At 32.9% G+C, this 24,515-nt stretch overlaps 2 long non-coding RNA genes across 3 annotated transcripts; both read left to right on the top strand.

The window, feature by feature from the left end:
- The first annotated feature begins 321 nt into the window (after positions 1-321).
- LOC141710482 (uncharacterized) lies at positions 322-3,710 on the top strand. Of its 2 annotated transcripts, none has more exons than XR_012570943.1 (4): positions 322-500; positions 608-662; positions 1,175-1,246; positions 2,400-2,471. It is a non-coding gene; the product is annotated as an uncharacterized LOC141710482 (long non-coding RNA). The 2 variants fall into 2 exon arrangements; XR_012570942.1 differs by lacking the exon at positions 2,400-2,471 and adding an exon at positions 3,663-3,710 and having other exon boundaries at positions 326-500.
- A 72-nt stretch (positions 3,711-3,782) lies between these two features.
- Positions 3,783-8,787, top strand: LOC141711305 (uncharacterized). Its single transcript, XR_012571307.1, has 6 exons — positions 3,783-3,970; positions 4,681-4,783; positions 5,274-5,434; positions 5,872-5,935; positions 6,417-6,602; positions 8,423-8,787. It is a non-coding gene; the product is annotated as an uncharacterized LOC141711305 (long non-coding RNA).
- The last annotated feature ends 15,728 nt before the right edge of the window (positions 8,788-24,515 follow it).

Here is a 24,515-nt window from a genome sequence, read left to right as displayed (position 1 = left end):
CACCGAATCCGGGGATGTATTCGATCAAGATTTTAAAGGATTTTTTTGGATTATTGAAATAAAGAGGCATTCAATTTGAATTTTAAAAAATCTTTTAAAATCTGATGGTATTTAATAGAGATTAGAAAAAGTTTTTCAAAATCCGAGTGTATTCAATTTTTATTTTCAATCTTATTAATATTTAAATTTTAAAATTTTCATTTTTTTTTCATTTTTTTATTCTTTTCATTTCTTTTGAAATCTTATTAATATGAAAATTTTCATTTTCATATTTTGCTTAACAGGCTTCAAAAATAAGGAAATGGGCAGTGGACTTGGGCTCGTCCCCGGCATGGCCTATATAATACGGCTTAGGGATTATATCTTTTACATATACAAGCAATTTCATAGAAGCATGGTTTTAGAGGTGAAATCGAGTTGCATCCGATCGATCTCTCTTTGTACACGAAGCTGTCTCAACATATTCAATCTCTCAATCGCCCCTTTTTATTATTTATAAGGTGTCAATTTCGAGACTCTATTCACTTATACAATCTTTTATGAGGATAATTTTTTATTATTATTATTTAATTCTTCATTCTTGTTTGAATTTCTGAATTACTTGCAGAAACAATGAAGAAAGTGCTCCACGAATTCCGCTCCTGTTCACGTGTAGTTTCCAGGTAATTCTTCGTATTTTTCGAAATTAATGCGAGATATATAATAGTATTTATTTTTGTTACATACAACAAGTTGATCTAGTTTTGTGTAATTGTGTGTGTGTGTAAAGTGTATGAAGAAGAAATCTAGAATGGATCCGGCCACATTCATTTTTGGTTGTTCTTTCTATTTAAACGGATCACGTTGAAATGTCGAAATTTCCAGGCGTAAACCCGTATAATTTGAAAAATTAATGTTAATACTTAACTTTATCGGAGGGCAATGAGGCATTTACGGTATATTTACAGTGAAATGATTATATAGTGAAGGATTAATATGATAGGTGCAAAGTGATACCTAGTGCTTTGTTAAGTGGTTGCAGAAAAATAATTTTGTTAATAATTTCTATTTACGAAGAAATAATCACAAAAAATAAGTATGACTATGTAAATATGTTGGATTAAAACCGTGGTCTTTGAGAGGGCCGCACCAAGTCTGTTTCTAAAGTTTGTTTTTATGTATTCTAATTGGCTAGGCTTATAGTCGTGATCTGGAAGCGGAACTGCACGTGTTGCAAGAAGAGAATGCCCGTCTGCAACATGCTTTGGTAAGTAGGACATTGGCTACAACTTTGTTTGTGTAAAATGAATCTGCATGTTTATTATTAGTTACTTCTTTTTGGCTAGTGCATACATTAACTAGAAGCAACAAAGAGAATAAAGAAGCAGACATGTTGACCATGTACTAATCACTTCATATAACAAATTGCAATGCACACATTCACTGTAAATTTGCAGATAATGGAATTTTCACGAATCAAGTTCATAAATGATTTCTTTCATTTTCTTTTCTTTAATCCGCATCAGAAAGTGAGGCAACTTGAAATTCCTAAATATAATTACAACTTACAGATTAGTATATAGTGAGGCTATGCATATGAAAAGCATTATTGCTTTTGATGATTCAGTTATTAAAACAACGGGTATGTGATTTTTTACATTGGATAAGCTATAGAAACCTATGTTACCCGATGTCACAAAGCACACATGCAAATTGCTCAAAAGTTCTATGATGATAATAGTAAGAGAATCATCACATGGAAGTAAGTAATTTGAAGATTATATCTAAATGTTCATAACTACATAAAGAATGGAAATTATTAATACTATAGCGGGCTATATATCATTAATGCTATTCAGGCTGAAAGTCAAGATGGATTATTAAACAAACCTTTCCGGTAACTTTTTTATCTTCAACAGGTAGAATCACAGGATACACTCGCCCTTTAATGCAAAACCTATGACTAAATGGAAGAAAGTTAAATTGAAGCCGTAATCAGTTAGATCAGTTAGTGATGTATACCTAACTGAAAGTCCTAAAATGAAAGCCCTAAAATGGAAACCTAAATCTAATCACCTGTAAAATCAAAACATTTTGTTGAGAGCGAGTATAGTGTTTGTACTCCATTATTTGGGATGAGGATTAATGATAGATTGAGCCTCTTCTAATCCTTTGATAAGGGTTCATACCCATTGCTGGCTGTGTTGCTCCGACTCGGCTATTCAATAGGCGGTACCTGTGTCGGCGCGGAATCCGTGCCAGATTCATGGTCTTGAAACCGAATCCTTCTTTCTTTGTCATTACTGGAAAATAATTGTACCTCACCAAAAAATATTCAAAGTTTGCCGTAAAAATCATCCCTCCGGTAATAATCGCAGATCTACCGGGTGCTTTGAAGGTGACTTTGTATATGTTTGCAGATGTGGGTAGATGATGGATACTTGGATATGTATGACTCTGTGTACCCGAGTCCAAATATTATAGAGCAGCTGCACCTACTGGATCTGGTAATTCCCAGAATAATACATGGTTGTAGAAAGCAAAAGATAAAGATTATTACCCTAGTCCCTGTAATTTCTGTCTAAAGCCCCTATTTATTACCTTTTCGCGAATATATTAGAGAACTAAGTATACCTTTCTTTCCTTTTCGGCAATTGTTCATATTCCCAATTGAATACTTTCCGCTTTAGTAATTGTTCAGATTCCTAATTGGCCCATATGATTTGTAGATATATAGTCTTATTTAGTTATTTGTCAACGACTGTTGATGAAATTTACCTTAGCGGATGTATGAGGTCTCAAATATAATTTCTTGCTAACTTTTAATCAGGGTCTTCATTTAACCTTCTAGTCTTCTGTTGTAGACAACAAAGGATAGTTAGATGTGTACAGGCTCCTTTATTTCTTCTCCGTCTATGAATCTTAGTATCTTATTCTTACCAACCTCAGAGCTCCACTTTTTGTGATGTTTCGGATTCGACTCAAAAGCTGTAATCCGATTTCTGACGCACTACACCAACATCGCAAAAGATTTATATTTCTCATTACACAAATACATGTATCACCATTTCCTTTCGGTAAAACGCAGAACACACAAAATCTTTTAAGAGAATAATACCCAATATTCGATGTTCCGTTCAAGAGCTTAGGCAAACTAATTTGACCCATCTAACTTTGGATGACAAATTATATTGAAATTTTCCATAATAATGTTTCTAAAAAAACACCACTTCTCCCTGTTGTGTGGTACTACAATTAAAGTGTATAATGAGCAGACTTTCTTGCACTACTATTGCCTCTTGTGCCCCCTGGCATTGAAGTGTATAATGATTATGTGCAGGCTTTCTTGCTGGTAATTGCAATCTATGTTGTTATTTAGGTTGTAATCTTAAGTTGTTCTTTTGGCTTGCTATTTAAGTGCTTCTAGCGACAACTTGTTGTTTGAATTATCTCTCTGTAAGTGATCCATGATGGAATTTCCTTAAGAAAATAAATTCTGGGTTGTGGCGCATTACAGAATGACCAAATTTGTACTTTAGAAACTAGAAAAAAGGGAGGAGAATAGTTGTAAGTTTAAAATGTGCGTTATGTATTTGTTGAGCGAGTGATGAGTAATCAAGTTATGCTGCTTAATATACAATACCGGGCGTAATTTTAAATATATTCCTAAATGTTTTCTGTAGATTCCCAGGCCTTATAATGCAAGCGAGGAGGAATCTCTGTTTGTTTTCTTAAGGTATATACCAATTATCGTTATATGCACGTTGCAGTCTTGTTATTTGAAATCATTGTACCGATAACTTGATGCATGTTTTAAAATATTCTCTAGTTTCGCTCCTCCGCTTCATTTTAAGAAAAAGGTCATGCAAGAAACAAAGGATGGAGAATTGATAATGATCCTCCTCCCATAAAACAGAAGGCTTAGCGGGAAAGACTTATTTGACTTGCTGCTCAGTCCTTCAGAGGAAGATTTAAAGCAGTGGCCCTACAGGTTGACTTTTGATGTATTTTCCTACTAATTTACCTGACAAGTATATTCTAGTTACGCCAGGTTTTTTAAAAGTACTTCTATGCAGATATATTGTTTTTTCCTTTACAAACTAGGCCTAACCGGTATTTAAAAAAAAATATAATTTTATATAACCGCAGAAGATAGTGATCATGTTGCAAGTTCCCATATGCTATATGCTGATTGGATCCCTGGAAGCTTCCACATGTTTGATAACTTTGAGATGATACAAACCTTTAGTTATAGAAACATTTTGTACTTGGTGAAGTTGATGTATTACTTTTTTTTGTAGTTTACCTGTGTATATGTTTTCACATCTAAGATCATATTTATAGGTAGAGAAATGGCAGGACAGTAAAAACTGTAGGCTAAGAGTTTCTTGGGTACATGAATGATAGTGATTATTATCAATCCACATATAATAATATGAATTTGTTAACATAGCTTTATATAGTTGAAAGTGACGCTGGGAGCCTTTTCAGATGTGCCATTTAGACACTTCCCCCTTTTCACTGTTATTTTGATCATTTGCCACATAATTATAAAGGAGAAAGAATGTAGAGTTTGCGATCTTGTTGGTTAATTAGATTTCTTGATACCATGAAAGCTTTTCCGTAGTGAAATTTACAGTATTTAGCTCTTCCTCTTTTGTTTCTGCTACCTGGACTGACCAAAATTCATATGGTTTACAGTGAAGTGAGGATAGAAGGTTTGGAAACATTGGATTATCTAGACAACCTGTCTGATCGAAAATGCTTCACTGAACAAGGAGATGCAATTACTTTTGAATCTGAGGTATACAGTCTTATGTGTGGGTTCCCTTAGTTTTGTACTTCAATAGTGCACAATAAATGAGCATAGCTGTCATCATCTCCTGTTTGTTGACACTCTTCTTCGAAATAAGGGATGTAAAAACTTAATTATGAACTAAGATAAGTGGAGGAAAATATGTGCAGTAAATCTCCTTATAAAACGTATAACAATTTTAGATATATAGAAACCTTTAAGGTAGATAACATATATGCAAGTGTCTCTTAACCCGAACTAAACATCTTTTTTTTAAGTGCCAAATATGCAAAAACTTGTTTTGGCTGACGTAAAATCACATTAACTATCATTTCTTTTTTACTTTGAGTTCTATTGGTTGTGTGACAATTCTGAAAATAGATTGCTTATGGAGCAGCTTCAAGTGGAATGATATCATGTCAATTTTTTAAGAACTTGAATCTACTGCCTTGTAGATGAAGGCTCTGCCTCAGAATTTGACATCTTACCTGTTTTTCAGGTGGATCGGGCTTATCTTTCTACAGAAGATTGTATTGCAGTCCTCGATCATGGAAAGAAGTTTGAGATAAAAAAAGGGGGCTTATCTTTCTACAGAAGATTTTATTGCAGTCCTCGATCATGGAAAGAAGTTTGAGATAAAAAAAGGGTTACCATATGCTGGTAAGATTTTGCCGTATTTTGTAGGAATGAAAATAATAAACTATATTATTAAATCAATACAAGTAGAATGCATGTTATATATATATATATATATATTAAACGTAAAACAGATGCACAAGATTAGTCAGATAAGTAGCCTCATTAGTCATGACTTTCCTACAACAGTTGAATATAAATGTATCTCTATTGCCTAGGATTTCCACAATTCATTTTGATTTGAAGTTGTAATTCGTTATCTAGAAGGTGTCAATTTCCAGACTCTATTCACTTGTACAATCTTGATTATTCATGTGTGTGTATACATATGATTGTGGGCTTGTGGCACAGTTAGACAATTTGACCAAATTATTTTACTATCTTTATATGTGATTTTTTTTAGTTTTATTATCGAACTAATACTTCTACTTTTACTTCATAAATTTCTGAAATACTTGCAGAATCAATGAAGAAAATGCTCCGTGAATCCCATCCCCCGTTGAGTCGTTGACATCTAGTTTCCAGGTAATTTTTTCATTTTTCTAATTAATGCAAGATTTGTAATATTTGTTGCAGTTGTTATTTTTTTGCTATTATTTTAAATTTATTATAGAAATTCATGCTTTACTAAAATCGATAGAATTTTCGCAATGAAACGTCATTTGGTGAATGCAAAAGTAGTCAATTTTTACTTTTAAGTATTCACATTTGGAGTTATAAATCTCATATGAAGACTCAGAATAACATATTATCAAATTTTTTTGGTTACATATTCCAAATTACTCCACTGGAGATTGGTCACAGCTCATTCTGAATGGTGTACATAGTCAGTGTCTGCTATATATTTTACCGGCAATATCAAATCATAGATATTTTACTTATTCATGGAAGTGGTGTGCATTACTGTAACATGAGAATGTCTAGTAATAAGTACCTTTGGATTAATATTATTGATCTTCTTATAAACTTTTTCTTATAATTTTCTTAACAAGTGCCCTGTTTTCAGCAATTGCTTGAGGAAGCTGTTGCAGGCCATCTAAATCCATAGCATCTGACCGTGATTGGCTCAGATGAAGCCTCAAAATATTATTACTGTGGATTCTTCTTTAATGTCCATCCAATTATTTAGAGCAGCTGCAACCTACTAGATGCGGTAATGCCCAGAATAGTACATGGGTGCAGAAAGCAAAAGGTGATGATAATTACTTTAGTCTCTTCATCTTTTTCAAAGACCCTATTTATTTTCTTTTTGCATATATAGTACATAAATACTTGGTATTCCTTCCTTTCCTCTGCAGTAATCGTTCATATTCCCAATTGAATACCGCTTTGGCGGTTGTTCAAATTCCTAATTGGCATATGATCTTTATATATATAGTCTTACCTTTTCAGTTTTCACAACTGTTGAAGGAATTAACTTTAGTGGATAAAGGAATTAACTTTAGTGGATAAATGAGGTCACAGATATAATGCCTTGCATGCTTGTAATTAGGGTCTTAATTTTAACCATCTAGTCTTCTGTTGTAGACAACAAAGAAATATTAAATGTGTACAGGCTCCTTTTTAAAAATGTTCACTAAATAAATGTGCTTCTGTGATTGGTTTGTCTACCTTTTTCTTAACTTCCTGTACCAGATCTAAAAGCTACTCTATCCCCAGGAATTTCCATCTTGTTATACTTGGTATTTGAATAAACACCTTTTAATTCATAAAGTAATTGACAGTGTTGGAATTAAATATCATGTCCCTCTCCTCTAGATTTTCTGTCCTTAACCCCTCCTTCAAAACTATCATGTCCCTGTTGCGCATCAGCAACAGTTTATTCTTGAACTTTTCTGTAAAGATTAGTATAATCTGGGAAGCATGGGTGCGGGTGCGGGTGCGGGGATACGCGGTGCGGGGATACGGAAATTCGGCAAATTTAAAAATATGGGGATTCGGGTGCAGGGGGATACGGCAAATATTAAAATATTTAAATATATTTTTAGATAATATATATTTTATAAGTACATATTATATAATTAAAATTGCATTTTAAATAAATAAAGTAGTCAAATAAATATAAATTTGTAAATTTTTGATAAAACTAACCAATACTCAGCACATATAACAATTGATAGTAAGAATAAGTAAATAAAGAAACAAGTATTAAAGAATGTAAAATAAGATAAAATAATGAAAGCAGTGAATTACACTAGCAGACCAGGTCGGTTTAACTTTGAAACACTCAAAACAACAAAAGCCCAGCCCATATATACATACACGATACACACAGACTCCCCCAGACTCCCCCAGAGCCAACTGACTCGGAATTGAAGACGGAGATGAAGAGAACAGGCTCGACGGCGGCGACGTTAGAGCTCAATCATCTCTCCTCTCAAACTTCTCTCTCATCTCAAACCTCAGATTAGGCTCCGGTAAGTGAAGGTCAACAAAAAAAAATTACGGTCTCTGCCCTTCCCGCACCCCCTTCCCGCACCCCCAACAAATCGAGTCAATTAAATATGGGGACACGCCGGGTGGCGCACCCCGTACGTATGCAGCCGCACCGCCGCGCACCCCCGCACCGGAACGTATCTAGTGCGCAGTACGTGGGGGTAGTGCCGCACCCCTGCTTTCATAATTGTACCTCGTCATCAATTTCTTATCCAATTACACTGCAACCAATTGCTCACTTTCTGCTCAGCCAAAAACTTAAGGGTCCAGTTGTCAGGCTTGATGAAAAAAGTGATTATCCATGAGATATGCTGTCCAAATTGCCTATGTATATGCATATGAAATGAACAGAAGTATATTGAACGTAATAAAAGGGTGCAAGGTCATCTTTCATCTTTCATTTCGCTATGTGTATAGTATTACTTGTATCGTCATATTGGTGTTAGTTGTCCGGCCGCTTCAAACATCATAGGGGAAGATAAAGTAAAAATTCATTTGATGAAGTATTGGATCATGTATACACCACCTGATTATAGCATATGCTTGATTATAATGAGTTTTTCTTTTAAACTACAGAGTGGTACAAGTACAAGCACGTTTTTTTGTGGGGAATGCTTCAACGTCGCAATGGAAGGAAATATAGTTCAAGACGTGAAGATTGATGAAACGTGAATAAGCAGTCATCAGATTATAAGATTATAATTCTGCTAGAATTCTTAGAGATTGATTTAAAGGTTATTTCGCCAGTTAACTTTATAGATTGTAATGTTTTCTTTTTCGAACTTAGATAAAACCTGTTTGTCTACGAAGTTGACTTATAAGCCCGTAACAGCTTATCGACAACTTTTGTCGTAACAACTTATAAGTTGACTTGAAGCAACCTATAAGTTGACTTTACAACTTAAAAGCTGATAAGTTGAATGTTAGTAACGAGGTAATTTTTCTCAGCTTATTATGTTTTTTCGTTTTTTTTATTAATTTTAGTTTTAAAAAATATATTTGTAAATATTAATCTAATATAAAATTCAAGAATTAAGATAATTATATTTAAAAATTATTTATTTTAGTTCATTTAAGTAAAAAAAATAATTTAACTTATAAATAAAATTATTCAAACACTTACATAACTTATAAGTATTTATTTACTTATCACTTATAAGTCACATATTTATTTTAACTCATAAGTTACTTATTTAAGATTTCTCAAACAGGCACATAGTAATGTTTATTTGTTTTATTTGTTTTAGCTTAATTATTCTATCTTAAAATAATTTTTTAACATGTTTCGGACAAGCTCGAGGGCTGCCATGGAAAGAGTCTATCTAAAATTTTAAAGTGTGATCCGAAGATACGCACTAACCACTCTATATACTAACATGCAACATCGATAAAAAGTAAATATTCTTATGTCATCACTCATTGCATTGATCATGACCTAGTTTATATTCTTATCTTTATCTTCTACTATTTGTTAGTACAAGACGATAGACCTAGGCGGAACTTTTAGTGTAAAATTTTGAAAAAATAATATAAAATATAGTTTGGTTCCTATAAATATTAGTCGGTCCCCCGTAAATTTTATTTCTGGTTCCGTCCTGTTAGTATTTAACTCCCATTATAATAAGAAATGACATGTAAATTATAGGTGGGTGCTCATGTATGTAATATTTTATAGTTGATATAATTAAATTAGATATTTAAGAAGATTATTATAAATAAACCCATATTTTCGGGCACCGAAGTTCAAACTCCACAAAATTAACATTGTATTAAAACTATATAAATTACTTAAAAAATCTCAGAACTATTAAATCATGAACTGTTACTCAAATTTAAAATCCTGTAAACATTTTTGTCAAAAACAATGTAAGCACTTTTAATCCAGTAACATTTGCTATTCTCATTAGCTGTATTTATAATATTATTATTTTTATTAATTTTAAATATAAAATTAAAATAAATTTAATTATTCTATTATACATTACTGAAAATAAAATAAGATATTCAATAAAAAATATTTAATTATAATATTATAATAGTTTTATATTTATGTCAATATTTTTAAGTAAACATTATAAAATAAAAATGAATAATTATTATGACCATTACTTACATATAAAATACAAATATATGACTAAAATATATCTTATTATATTACATTTTTTAAAATTTAGTTAACAAGAAAATTATTTTTTTACACTTAATATTACACAAAATTATTTTTTTATAATTAAAATATAAGTAAAAAATATATATATCTATATGTATATATATTAATGATGAAGATATATACATAATTTATATATTATAATATTATATATTTAAAAAATATCTTAAATATTTTAAATTAAATATTGAAAAAATGATTTCAGATATTTTGTTCCACGTTATTAAAAAAAATTGATTAAGATTTGGCCTAAATTAGGGTTAAAGTTAGAAGATTTTTAGGCGGGAGGTGACATGGAGTATTATAGATGATGCAAGAGAATCAACAATGTGCGTCTATTTCGTTGTCTAAAATTAAAGCTAACAGTCTTCTCGTTGGAGTGTACCATTTTTCACATATTATGTATAATAGACTGACACGTAGATTTTTTGCCTAACGGTGCAGAGGGTTGAAGATACTCTAATAGTCATATGGAACAAATATTGAAATAGAAAATGAGGGGGCTTGGGTCGGGGAAGTGGGGCACTGAGTGCAACTTAAACTTTAGGCATCAATATTGAACTTAAACAACTTTTGTCCAACATATATCTTTTAGTAAATGAATTGGATTTACTATGGTCATTGATATTATTACCAACTGCATTTTTGGATTTGCATGCAATATTTCAGAAAGATCCGGGTGAAGAAAATAAATTTGATTTGGTGTTTGCTGAAACAACATAAAAGATAGAAATGTTGTCATTTCACTGAGAGAGCTGAGTTGGTGAATTTTGAAATGTGAATTGGTATTTCCGTAATTGCTTTTAAAGCTTTCACTGATCATGTAAACCGCAATCTTTATGTTATATCGACGGTTAAATCTAGATTAAGTAATATTCGGTAAGTAATAACCCGCTTAAGTATAAATTTCGTTGGTCTCAACTTGGGGCAAGGTCGTAAAGTAAGACTATCGTTAAAAGTAAGATAAAAAAATTAGAAAATTATTAAGGGTCCAACTAATATATAAAATAATAATTTCAGAATTATATATATATTTACATACTCGGCTCGACCCGATTAAAAATCCGATTAAAATTTGATTATTCTAATATATTTTTTTATATATTTATGTATTTACATTTACTATTAATCTAAATAATACTTTAAACACATAATATTTACATATTCGTGACTAACAATGCTATTTATATATTTTAGGGAAAATAAATTCATACGTCCCTAAACTATTGGTGTTTTCTAAAGTAGATCCCTGGATTCCAACATTAACGTCCCTAAACTTTTAAAATTTTCTCACTGCAGTCCTTCCGTCAGTCAACCAGTAACGGATGTTAGGTTTTTGCTGACGTGGCATGCGGGTTGAATATGTGGACTACTATGTGGAAAGAAAATTTAACAAAAAAAAAAGAAAAATGTAAAACACACACTTGTCTCTCACGTGAGTATGTTTTAAAACAAACTGATTATATCATATATGTATAGAAAGATAAGGGGATAAATGAATGGGTTTTAGGGTTCATAACTGAGGGTTAGGTTCTTAATTGAGGGTTCATATCTGGGATTAAGGTAAATACGGTTGTAATTCTTTCAATTTCGTTACTAATAAATCGATACTAATTACGGTTTGTGCTACTTTTCAGATGGAGTCTGAAATCACTTTGTATATTCGTCACGGGGGGAAGTTTGTATATTCATCACTTTGTAATGATGGTGGGAAAAGTTATGAGGGAGGTAAGGTCAATATTCTTAATAAGCAAAGCATTATGTCTCTTCCAATATTTGAGAATTACATTCGAACTGAGCTTGATTATAAGGAGTTTAAGATTTATTGGCACAAAATTGGTACTCCTTTTGATGATTATAATTGTAAGATTTTGTGGAATGATGATAATGTAGATTTAATGTGTTATCATGCTTTGAAAACTCGTAGAATAGATTTGTATGTTGATCATTCTTGTGAAATTGATGAAATATGTGATGGGTCTAGTGAAGATAACTCTGAATATAATGCAGAGAATGTTGGGAGTGGAGAGGATAGTGATAGTTGGTAGGGTAGTGAGAGTGAGGAGGGTAGTGAGAGTGGAGAAGACAGTGAGGGTAGTGATATTGATGAGTATATGCAGAATTTGAGTGATTGTGATGAAGAGTTTGAAGAGGTACTGAAAAAGAAGAAGAAAGTTTATAGGTCTAAGAGTAATCCAGCCAATGATGATGATGAACTGCATATACCCCTTAGTAGTTTGATAACTAAAAAAATTGATAAGACGCAAAAGAATAAGGACAGTGAGGAGATTGATGTAGAGAACCGAGGATGGGAGAGTGAGTATGAGTTAGATTCATACAAGATATTAGAGGATGAATCAAGTGATTCATCTGATTACAATTTCAAAGTCACTTGGAAGATTCACATACATAAATTGATTACAAAGGCACAAACAATTACAACTAAAACCAGTTTGAAAATTTGCAACTTAATTTCAAGAACTTTAATGTCTTTGTCCTTCATTTGCAATTGAAACTCCAGGGCTTTAATTTTCATTTTCTTCACAGCTTCCAACTCACCAAATTTTGCTTCCATTACAGCTAGGCGGAGTGATGAAACTTTTTCATCTTCGAAATTTAAAGATTCAATTTTATCAGGCAGAGTATCATCACACCATTGAAAATATTCACAGTACTTCTCTTTCACCTTGTACAATGGACATCCAAAATACTTTTTTCCCCTGCTATTTGGTTTGTTGGAGGTCCAAATGGGACATTCGAACCCGCACTTATAGATGGCTTGTGCCTTCGATACAGAGCTTGAGTTGATTGTAGTGTTACTCCCATTAGATCTCATCTCAATCAATTTCTCAATGTAATCTTCCCCAAACTATAAACATGTACCCTATTTTTATAATATATGTATGTATGTATATAATGTAACGGCCGAATATATTTCACTATCACATGAGATGCATATGCTGCTTTCTATAATTTTTTTTTAATTTTTTCCCACGTGTACATCCACATAGTAGTCCACATATTCAACCCGCATGCCACGTCAGCAAAAACCCAACATCCGTTACTGGTTGACTGACGGAAGGACTGCGGTGAGAAAAATTTAAAAATTTAGGGACGTTAATGTTGAAATTTTTAGTTCAGGGATCTACTTTAGAAAACACCAATAGTTTAGGGACATATGAATTTATTTTCCCTATATTTTATTATAAGATCCATGAAAGAAAAACTAATAAGTACATTGTATATATTTAGATAAAATTTATAAAACATATTCATTTTTTCCCCAATTTAAATATTCTCAATAATTTAGTGTTTTCATAAAATATTTTATGTAAATTAATATTTTTTTGCAATAATTTAGTTGTTAACCTATATAGTAATCAAAATCTCTAATAAAGCCCGATATGATCTAATGTTCCCCAAGCTCTGAAACTTTTTGAAAAGCCCGATCCGGCTCGATCAAGATAAAAGCAGGCCCCGGTTAAAGGCAGGGCTGTTTAAGGTCCAAGCCCGGCCCTTTTGTGCATCCGACTGATATCTGGATAAATATCAGCACCGACCTATCTGTAACAATTTCATCGAATCATGGTTTTGGAGGTGAAATCGCGTTGCAGCCGATCGATCTCTCTTTGTACAAGAAGCTGTCTCATAATATTCAATCCTAGCTCAATCGCCCCTTTTTATTAAACATAAGGTGTCAATTTCTATTCACTTAACAATCTTTTACGAGTATAATTTATGTTTTTTTATTTAATTCTTCATTTTTATTTAAATTTCTGAATTACTTGCAGAAACAATGAAGAAAGTGCTTCATGAATTTCGTTCCTGTTCACGTGTAGTTTCCAGGTAATTCTTAGTATTTTTCGAAATTAATGCGAGATTTATAATAGTATTTATTTTTGTTAAATACAACAAGTTGATCTAGATTTGTGTAATTATGTGTGTGTAAAGTGTATGAAGAAGAAATCTAGAATGGATACGTCCACATTCATTTTTGGTTGTTTTTTCTATTTAAACGGATCCCGATCCGTTAAAACTATCAAAATTTCCAGCCTCAAACCCTTATAATTTGAAATTTATTACAACTTACAGATTAGTATATAGTGATGATATGCATATGAAAAACATTATTTGGGATGAGGATTAATGATCAAAACATTTTGTTGAGAGCGAGTATACTGTTTGTACTGCATTATTTGGGATGAGGATTAATGATCGATTGAGCCTCTTCTAATCCTTTAATAAGGGTTCATACACATTGCTGACTGTGTTGCTCCGACTCGGCTATTCTATAGGCCGTACCTATGTCGGCACGGAATCCGTGCCAGATTCATGGTCTTGAAACCGAATCCTTCTTTGTCGTTACTGGAAAACAATTGTAGCTCGCCAAAAAATATTCGAAGTTTGCCGTAAAAATCATCCCTCCGGTAATAATCGCTGATCTACCGGTGCTTTGAAGGTGACTCTGTATATGTTTGCAGATGTGGGTAGATGATGGATACTTGGATATGTATGACTCTGCGTACCCAAGTCCAATTATTATAGAGCAGCTGCACCTACTGGATCTGGTAATTCCCATAATAATACATGGGTGCAGAAAGCAAAAGATAAAGATTATTACTCTAGTCCCTTTAATTTCTGTCTAAACTCCCTATTTATTATCTTTTCGCGTATATAATAGAGAGCTAAGTATTTCTTTCTTTCCTCTTCGGCAATTGTTCATATTCCCAATTGAATACTTTCCGCTTTAGTAATTGTTCAGATTCCTAATTGGCCCGTATGATTTGTAAATATATAGTCTTATTTAGTTATTTGTCAATGACTGTTAATGAAATTTACCTTAGCGGATGTATGAGGTCTCAAATAGAATGTCTTGCTAACTTTTAATCAGGGTCTTCATTTAACCTTCTAGACTTCTGTTGTAGACAACAAAGAATAATTAAATGTGTACAGGCTCCTTTATTTCTTCTCTGTCTATGAATCTTAGTATCTTATTCTTACAACCTCAGAGCTCCACTGCTGCTTACATTTTTGTGATGTTTTGGATTCTACTCAAAAGCTGTAATCCGATTTCTGACACAATACACCAACATCGCAAAAGATTTATATTTCTCATTACACAAAATACATGAATCACTATTTCCTTTCAGTGAAACGCAGAACACACATAAAAATATTTTATGAGAATAATACCCAATATTTGATGTTCCGTTCAATATCTTAAAAGTACTTTTATGCAGATGTATTGTTTTTTTCCTTTACAAACAAGGCCTTAACCGGCATTTAGAAAGAAAAAAAAATTCTATATAACAGCAGAAGATAGTGATTATGTTGCAAGTTCCCATATGCTATATGCTGATTGGATCCACGGAGGCTTCCACATGTTTGATAACTTTTAGATGATACAAACCTTTAGTTATAGAAACATTTTGTACTTGGTGAAGTTGATATATTACTTTTTTTGTATTTTACCTGTGTATACGTTTTCACATCTAAGATCATATTTGTAGGTAGAGAAATGGCAGGATATTAAAAACTGTAGCAAAGAGTTTCTTGGTTACATGAATGTTGGTGATTATTATCAATCCACATATATTAATATGAATTTGTTAACATAGCTGCATAATAGTTGAAAGTGACACTTGGAGCCTTTTCGGATGCGCCATTTAGACACTTCCCCCTTTTCACTGTTATTTTGATCATTTGACACATAATAATAAAGGAGAGAGAATGTAGACTTTGCGATCTTATTTGGTTAATTAGATTTCTTAATGCTATGAAAGCTTTTCCGTAGTGAAATTTACAGTATTTAGCTGTTACCTGGACTGACCAAAATTCATGTGGTTTACAGTGAAGTGAGGATAAAAGATTTGGAAACATTGGATTATCTAGACAACCTGTCTGATCGAAAATGCTTCACTGAACAAGGAGATGCAATTATTTTTGAATCCGAGGTATACAGTCTTATGTGTGGATTCCCTAGTACTTAGTTTTTTACTTCAATAGTGCACAATAAATGAGCATAGCTGTCATCATCTCCCGTTTATTGACAATGTTCTTCGAATTAAGGGATGTAAAAACTTAATTATGAACTAAGATTAGTGGAGAAAAATATGTGCAGTAAATCTCCTCATAAAACGTATAACGATTTCAGATATATAGAAACCTTTAAGGTAGATAATATGTATGCAAGTGTCTCTTGGTCCAAACTAAACATCTTTTTTTTACTTGCCAAATATGCAAAAACTTGTTTTGACTGATGTAAAGTCGCATTAACTATCATTTCTTTTTTACTTCGAGTTCTATCTGTTGTGTGACAATTCTGAAGATAGATTGCTTATGGAGCAGCTTCATATGGAATGATATCATGTCAATTTTTCAAAAACTTGAATCTACTGCCTTGTAGATGTAGATGAAGGCTCTGCCTCCAGTTGACATCTTATATATTTTTCAGGTGGATCGGGCTTATCTTTCTACGGAAAATTGTATTGCAGTCATCGATCACGAAGAGAAGTTTGTGATAAAAAAAAGGGTTAAGATTTTGGCCGTATTTTGTTGGAATGAAAATAATAAACTATATTTTTAAATCAATACAATATTATTGATGTCCTAATACAAGTAGAATGCATGTTAGATATATGTTAAACGTAAAACAGATGCACAAGATTAGTCAGATAAGTAGCCTAATTAGTCATGACTTTCCTACAACAGTTAAATATAGATGTATCTCTATTGCCTAGGATTTCCACAATTCATTTTGATTTGAAGTTGTAATTCGTTATCTAGAAGGTGTCAATTTTCGGACTCTGTTCACTTATACAATCTTGATTATCCATGTGTGTGTATACATATGATTGTGGCACAGTTAGACAATTTGACTGAATTATTTTACCATCTTTATCTATGTTTTTTTAAATTTATTATCGAACTTCTACTTCTACTTTTACTTCATAAATTTCTGAAATACTTGCAGAATCAATGAAGAAAGTGCTCCATGAATCCCCCCGGTTGAGTCGTTGACATCTAGTTTCCAGGTAATTTTTTCATTTTTTTAATTAATGCAAGATTTGTAATGTTTGTTGCAGTTGTTATTTTTTATATTTTATTTTTTTGCTATTATTTTAAATTTATTATAGAAATTCATGCTCTATTAAAATCAATAGAATTTTCGCAAAAAAAATCCACTAGAATTGAAATACTACCCAACATATTATTGTTGTCATTAGTGCAACCATATTGGGAGGTTAAGAAACGTCATTTGGTGGAGGCAAAAGTAGTCAATTTTTACCTTTTAAGTATTCACATTTGGAGTTATAAATCTCATATGGAGACAGAATACCATATTTAGTCATTTGCTTCTCTGAGGTATCTATTGTTTTTTGGTTACATATTCCAAATTACTCCACTGGAGACCGGTCACAGCTCATTCTGAATGGTGTACATAGTTAGTGTCTGCTATATCTTTTACCGGCAATATCAAATCATAAATATTTTATTTATTCATGGAAGTGGTGTGCATTACTTTTACATGAGAAGGTATTGTAATAAGTTCCTTTAGATTAATATTATTGATCTTGTTATAAACTTATTCTTATAATTTTCTTAACAAGTGCCCTGGTTTTCAGCAATTGTTTGAGGAAGCTGTTGCAGGCCATCTAAATCCATAGCATCTGACCGTGATTGGCTCAGATGAAGCCTCAAAATATTATTACTGTGGATTCTTCTTTAATGTCCATCCAATTATTTAGAGCAGCTGCACCTGCAACCTACTAGATGCGGTAATGCCCAGAATAGTACATGGGTGCAGAAAGCAAAAGGTACAGATAAATAGATAATTACTTTAGTCCCTTCATCTTTTTCAAAGACCCTATTTATATCTTTTTGCATATATAGGATAATAGGATGCCTCCGCTGGACCTTTGTTGCACTGTGGAGCAATCAGCTGTTGTTTCTTTGAAGTTCCAGCAGTCTCCAGTGCTTCTTTCGGCCTGAGCTGCTGCATAAGAATCTCGCTAAATGACGGGTTCTGAAATGCTTTGGCCATGCTAATGAACATCTGCTGTTGCTTCTGTTCAGTCCTTCTCAGCCTCTCTTTAACAGATAACAGATAATTATCTGCATTCTCCTGTTCCTTTTGGATATTCATAATTTCAGTCCTCAACCTGTCGGTATCACTCTCTAATTGTTCGAGTTCTGCCTCCTGTTTAAGGCGCTCTCCATCACGTGAATGCTGTGAACTCTTTTCATCCCTTAAGACATGCTGCTCAGGTTGCTGTAAATTGGTATAAGTAACACCGCCTCTCTTGTAGATGCTTCTCAAAAAAATTGAGTTTTGAATATGGTTCTCCCTGATCATGAGCTAACTCAGTCCGCATTTGTAGCATTTTCCGACCTTTCTTTTAATCAATTCGTCAAACAATCTCAACAAAATATATACAGCAACAAATATAATCCACCAGAATTGAAATACTACCCAACATATTACTGATGTCATCAGTGCAACCATATTGCCCTGGTTTTCAGCAATTGCTTGAGGAAGCTGTTGTAGGCCATCTAAATCCATAGCATCTGACCGTGATCGACTCAGATGAAGCCTCAAAATATTATTACTGTGGATTCTTCTTTAATGTACATGGGTGCAGAAAGCAAAAGGTGCAGATAATTACTTTAGTCTCTTCATCTTTTTCAAATACCCTATTTATTATCTTTTTGCATATATAGTAGATAAATACTTGGTATTCCTTCCGTTCCTCTGCAGTAATTGTTCATATTCCCAATTGAATACCTCTTAGGCGATTGTTCAGATTCCTGATTGGCATATGATCTTTAGATATATAGTCTTACCTTTTCACAACTGTTGAAGGAATTAACTTTAGTGGATAAATGAGGTCACAAATATAATGCCTTGCTAGCTTGTAATCAGGGTCTTAATTTTAACCATCCAGTCTTCTGTTGTAGACAACAACGAAATATTAAATGTGTACAGGCTCTTTTTAACAATGTTCACTACATAAATGTGCTTCTCTGATTGGTTTTTGTACCTTTTTCGTAACTTCCTGTACCAGATCTAGACGCTACTCTATTCCCTGATGATGGCCGTACAGTATTTTTAGAATAAACTTTCTTGTCGAATATGGACTGAGAGTATTTGTTTAATGTAAAATTAAACTAACAGCGCCATAATTTAAATAGGAATTTCCATCTTCTTGTTATACTTGGTATTTGAATAAACACCTTTTAATTCATAGAGTAATTGACAATGTTGGAATTTGAATTTGTAAAACGTAGATGTAAAACGTTTTAATTTACAACAGACAAAAGTTTTCCATGGTGTGATTTGTTAAAATGATGATTTGAGTCCATAAAGTGCTTCTATTAATTTCAGCTTAATTGTAATTTGGAGTCGATGTCTATTATTCAGGCCTTAAGCTTACTAGAGATACTGAACCGAAGAATTTGTATGCCGATTTTGATGTGCATACTTTTCCCACTAAAACTTCTCGAGTTGCATCTTGGATGAAGTAATTCTATTATATGCCAATCAAGTATTCCTTTGGCTAAATATTTATGCGAGTTCTATTTTAAATGCTATAATTTGTCATTTTATGCTATAAAAATACTAAATCTATGACGACACTATTAAATTTGGTGTCATGCTTTGACATGTAGTTTTCAGTTTTTCTGATGTATTTGTGTGTGCTTGATTTCTTAGAACAGTAAAACAAGTTAAGGAATAGAAATTTTAAGCTAGAAATGCAAGAGAATCTGATAGGATTCAGTTAGAGAGAGAGAGACGCTGGTGGAATAATAACTTCTATTTTCTGAATAATAGTTCAAACATGAACGTAATTAAAATATTGATGATCTGTTTATACTAAACCTCTATTTACAGTTTTGATTACAACACCCTTGCTATACTACTCTAGCTTTTCTGTCCTTAACCCCTCCTTCAAAATTATTCTTTAAAACAGGAATCCAAGGCCTTCTGTTGCGCATCAGCAACAGTATATTCTTGAACTTTTCTGTAAAGATTTGATAATTGTACTTCATCAATTTGTTATCCATTTATGCTGCAACCAATTTCTCACTTTCTGCTCAGCCAAAAACTTAAGGGCCCAGTGGTCCGGCTTAATGAAAGAAGTGATTATCCATGAGATATGCTGTCCCAATTGCCTATGTATATGCATATGAAATGAACAGAAGTATATTGAACGTAATAAAAGGGTGCAAGGTCATCTTTCATTTTGCTATGTGTATAGTATTACTTGTATTGTCATATTGGTTGTAGTTGCACGGCCGCTTCAAACATCATCTGGGAAGATAAAGTAAAAATTCATTTGATGAAGTATTGGATCATGTATACAGCACCTCATTATAGCATGTGCTTGATTATAATGATTTTTTCTTTTTAACTACAGAGTGGTACAAGTACAAGCACGGTTTTTTGTGGGGAATGCTTCAACGTCGCAATGGAAGGAAATATAGTTGAAGACGTGAATATTGATGAAACGTGAATATGGTTGATGCGTGATTTCAAAGCAGTCATCAGATTATAATTCTGCTAGAATTCTTAGAGATTGACCTAAAGGTTATTTCTCTAGTTAACATTATAGATTGTAATGTTTTCTTTTTCAAACTTAGATAGTAATGTTTATTTGTTTCAGTTTAATTATTATATCGTAAAATAATTTTTTAACATGTGTGTCGGACAATCCCAAAACCCCTCCCCCGCCAAGAACAGAAAAATCTCTGGAGAATGGAGGATCAGAGTAGTACGTGGAGAAAGACTTGGAGGATAAAGGCACCTCCAAAGATCCTCAACTTCATGTGGAGAGCTCTATCCAATTGTTTGCCTACCATGGTTAATTTGCTGCAGAAAAATATGGATGTCAACCCAGTTTGTCAAGTCTGTTGTCGAGGGGAGGAAACAGTGGAGCATATCTTAGGCTCCTGTGACTTGGCAACTCAATGTTGGAAACAAATTATTCCTCAAGTGCCTCTCAGTGGTAACATGAGTTTTTATCAGTGGTGGCAAAGAATTTTGGAGGTCTGTGACAATGAAAAAAGAGCTCAAATCGCCGCAGTGTGTTGGTCGTTATGGAAAGCCAGAAATGAGCTAACCTGGAACAAGAATTTTACTCGTTTTAATGTCGTTATTGCACAAGCAAAGCAGTTTCTTCTACAATGGAGTATAGCCCAGAAGAGTAAACCTCAATCGCGTTTTCCTTACTATGTTGAGGGAGACGGTCAGGAAGTCTGGGTTGCACCACAGATTGATTATATGAAGATCTCGGTGGATGCAGCGGTGTTTAATGAGTATAATTCTACAGGGTTGGGTCTAATTGTTAGAGACGAGCAAGGGGAACTAATCCAAGCGAAGACGCAGTACAAGGCTGGCATGATTTCGAGCACAATGGCTGAAGCGTTGGCGATAAAAGAAGCCCTCAGCTGGATCAAAGCGAGCAAGGTATTGGTGGAGTCGGATTGTCTGACAGCCATCCAAGCAATCCGTAGCAAGGCTCCTCTGCTATCTCCTTTTGGTCAGGTCATTCAAGACTGTCGTAAGATGTTGGAGGATTTAAAAACAGTGTCTCTGTTTGTTGTTAAACGGTCTGCTAATATGGCGGCGCAGGAGCTAGTTTGTTTGTCATATTCTTTCCCAGATCGAGTTTTCGATAGGATTTCTATTTCCATTGTGGTTAAAAATGTACTGAGAATTGATTTATCGGTTTAATAAAATCTCTTTGTTTGTCAAAAAAAAAAGGGTCGCCATATTACGAGTCTATCTAAAATTGTAAAGTGTCATAGAAAATTACGCACTAACCAGATTTTTTCTAAATAATATAACTAACATGCAATATCGATAAAAAGTAGATATTCTTATCTGTCATCACTCATTGCATTGAGTTTGACCTGGTTAATATTCTTATTTATCTTCTGCAATTTGTTAGTGCAAGAAGCTTGACCTAGTTTTCAAAGGAAGAACTAGAGGGCACTGGAGGGAGTCTCGGTATCTTTCAACTGTTTAAGTTCACAGAAATTTTAGTGTTAAATTTTGAAAAAAAAATATAAAATAATGTAATTTGGCTTCTTCAAATATTAGTCGGTCCCCCGTAAATTTTATTTCTGGTTCCGTCCTGTTACTTTTTAACTCTTATATAATAAAAATGACATGTAAATTAGACGTGGGTGCTCCTGTATGTAATATTTTATAGTTGATATAATTAATTTAGATATTTAAGTAGATAATTAGACATAAACCATATTTCGGGCGCCGAAGTTCGAACTCCACAAAATCAACGTTGTATTAAAACTATATAAATTTAGAAAAATCTCATAAATATTAAATCATGAACTGTTACTCAGATTTAAAATCCTTTAAACATTTTTGTCAAAAAAATATGACTTGAAATTTCAAAACATACTTGAAAAAAATATGTGATATAGTCATATGGAACAAATATTGAAGTAGACAATGAGTGGGCTTGTGCCGCGGGAGTGGGAGTGTGACAGTGAATCCAACTTAGACTTTAGGCATCAATATTGGGCTTAAATGACTGTTGTCTTCAAAAATCTCGGAATAACACCAAATTGTAATATGTTGTTAAACCAGGGATTTTGAATGCAAAAACTGAATTTAATTATAAAATCCAAGCTCTTAACTTAGTATATCTGAAAATTAAAATGAATAACTGTAATGGATTTTTCGAGTTTTGTAAAACAATTCTCGATTTTATTAAAGAAAAAGTGAATAAAAAGAGGACATGAAGATAAATATGGAGATAGAGATAGGTAGAAAAGGTGAAAAAGAAGGTAGGGCGGCTAGGGTTAGGTGAAGTTAGAGCGGCCGACTCTCATACAAGAGAGAGAAGTTATTTTAATTATTGATTACTATTAACTTCAACAATAATTATCCAACATAGATCTTTGTCATGGATATTATTAGTTACCAACAACATTTTTTGATTTGCATGCAATATTTCGGAAAAATGTAGGTGATGAAAACATATTTTGTTTGGTGTTTGCTGAAACAACATAGACCATAGGAATGTTGTAATTTCACAGAGAGATAAGTTGATGGATTTAGAAAGGTGAATTGGTATTTCTGTAATTGATTTTAAAGCGTTTTAGTTATAACATGCAGCTAATTAACAGAAAAAATGCTCACCGACAAGCATGAGTATTAGTACAGGCTGATCATGTAAACCGCAATCTTTTTGTTATATCTACACTTAAACCTGTATTAAGTAATATCGGATAAAGTTATAACCTTATTTAGGTATAAATTTTGTCGATCGTAATTTGGGGCACGGTCGTAAAGTAATATTCTCGCTAAGAGTACGAGATAAAAAAAATTAGAAAGTTATCAAAGGCCCAACTAAAATATAAAGTAATAATTTCATAATTATATGTATATTTACATACTCGGCCTGACCCGATTAAAAATCCGGTTAAAATTTGATTATTCTAATATATTTTTTATATATTTACATTTATTATGAATATAAATAATACTTTATGTTGTAAGAGACGTGCTGTACTTTAACAAGACTAAGACATTTTGTCAACCCTAAGTAAGTTATATTGTTATCTTAATTTGTATTTTGTACTTGTAACATTTAAAGTCTGTAAAAATGTCAAAGGAGCATACTAGAGCCTTTTTCTATAAACAGTATCAAGCCTAAGAATTCTATCTGGAAGAAGATCAAGAAGATCATGCCTCAGAAAAATTATGAAGAAGCTTGGAGTTGAATAAAGTTGTTTTAAGAAAAATACTCTAAGTCAAGATCTCTACAAGTCACAGATTTAATGTTATAGAGAAGTCATTCGAGAACTACAGAATAGCTTATATAGAAGTCAGGAAAGCTACTAGAGAACTCAGAGAGATATCGACAAGTCAAGAAGACATGAAGGTTAGAGATATCGACAAGTCATTTCTTCACTAGAGAACTCAGAGTTATCGACAAGTCTACATTCTTTAGAGAACTCAGAGTTATCGATAAGTCAAGTTCCACTAGAGAACTCAGAGATATCGATAAGTCAAAATTCACTAGAGAACTCTGAGATATCGACAAGTTAAATTTGACTAGAGAACTCTGAGATATCGACAAGTCAAAAAGCTACTAGAGAACTAAGAGTTATCTATAAGTCAAAGTGAAGATGTAAAGACTAGAGATCTCGACAAGCTAAAATTCTCTTATAGAGAATTGAAGACCTCTACAAGCCAAATTAAATATAGAGTACTAGAGATCTCGATAAGTCATTATACTTATCGAGATGTCAAGATCTCTATGTGCCTAAACTGGAGATCTCGAGTAAAATTCTCAAAGTACAGAATCATAGACCGGTTCAATATTCATGATAAACATCTTCACTTTGACTTCATGATAGACCAGTTCAAGATCTCTATGTGCCTAAACTGGAGATCTCGAGTAAAAGTGCACAAAGCTCAACTCAAGGCTTTTCACCTCTTTGGTAAAGCTCTTGAAGACAAATTGACTG

The sequence above is a fragment of the Apium graveolens genome, chromosome 3, assembly GCF_009905375.1.
Source record: "Apium graveolens cultivar Ventura chromosome 3, ASM990537v1, whole genome shotgun sequence".
In the NCBI taxonomy this organism is placed as follows: domain Eukaryota; kingdom Viridiplantae; phylum Streptophyta; class Magnoliopsida; order Apiales; family Apiaceae; genus Apium; species Apium graveolens.
Note: the sequence above shows the minus strand (reverse complement) of the source record. Positions and strands in the feature narration are given on the sequence as shown.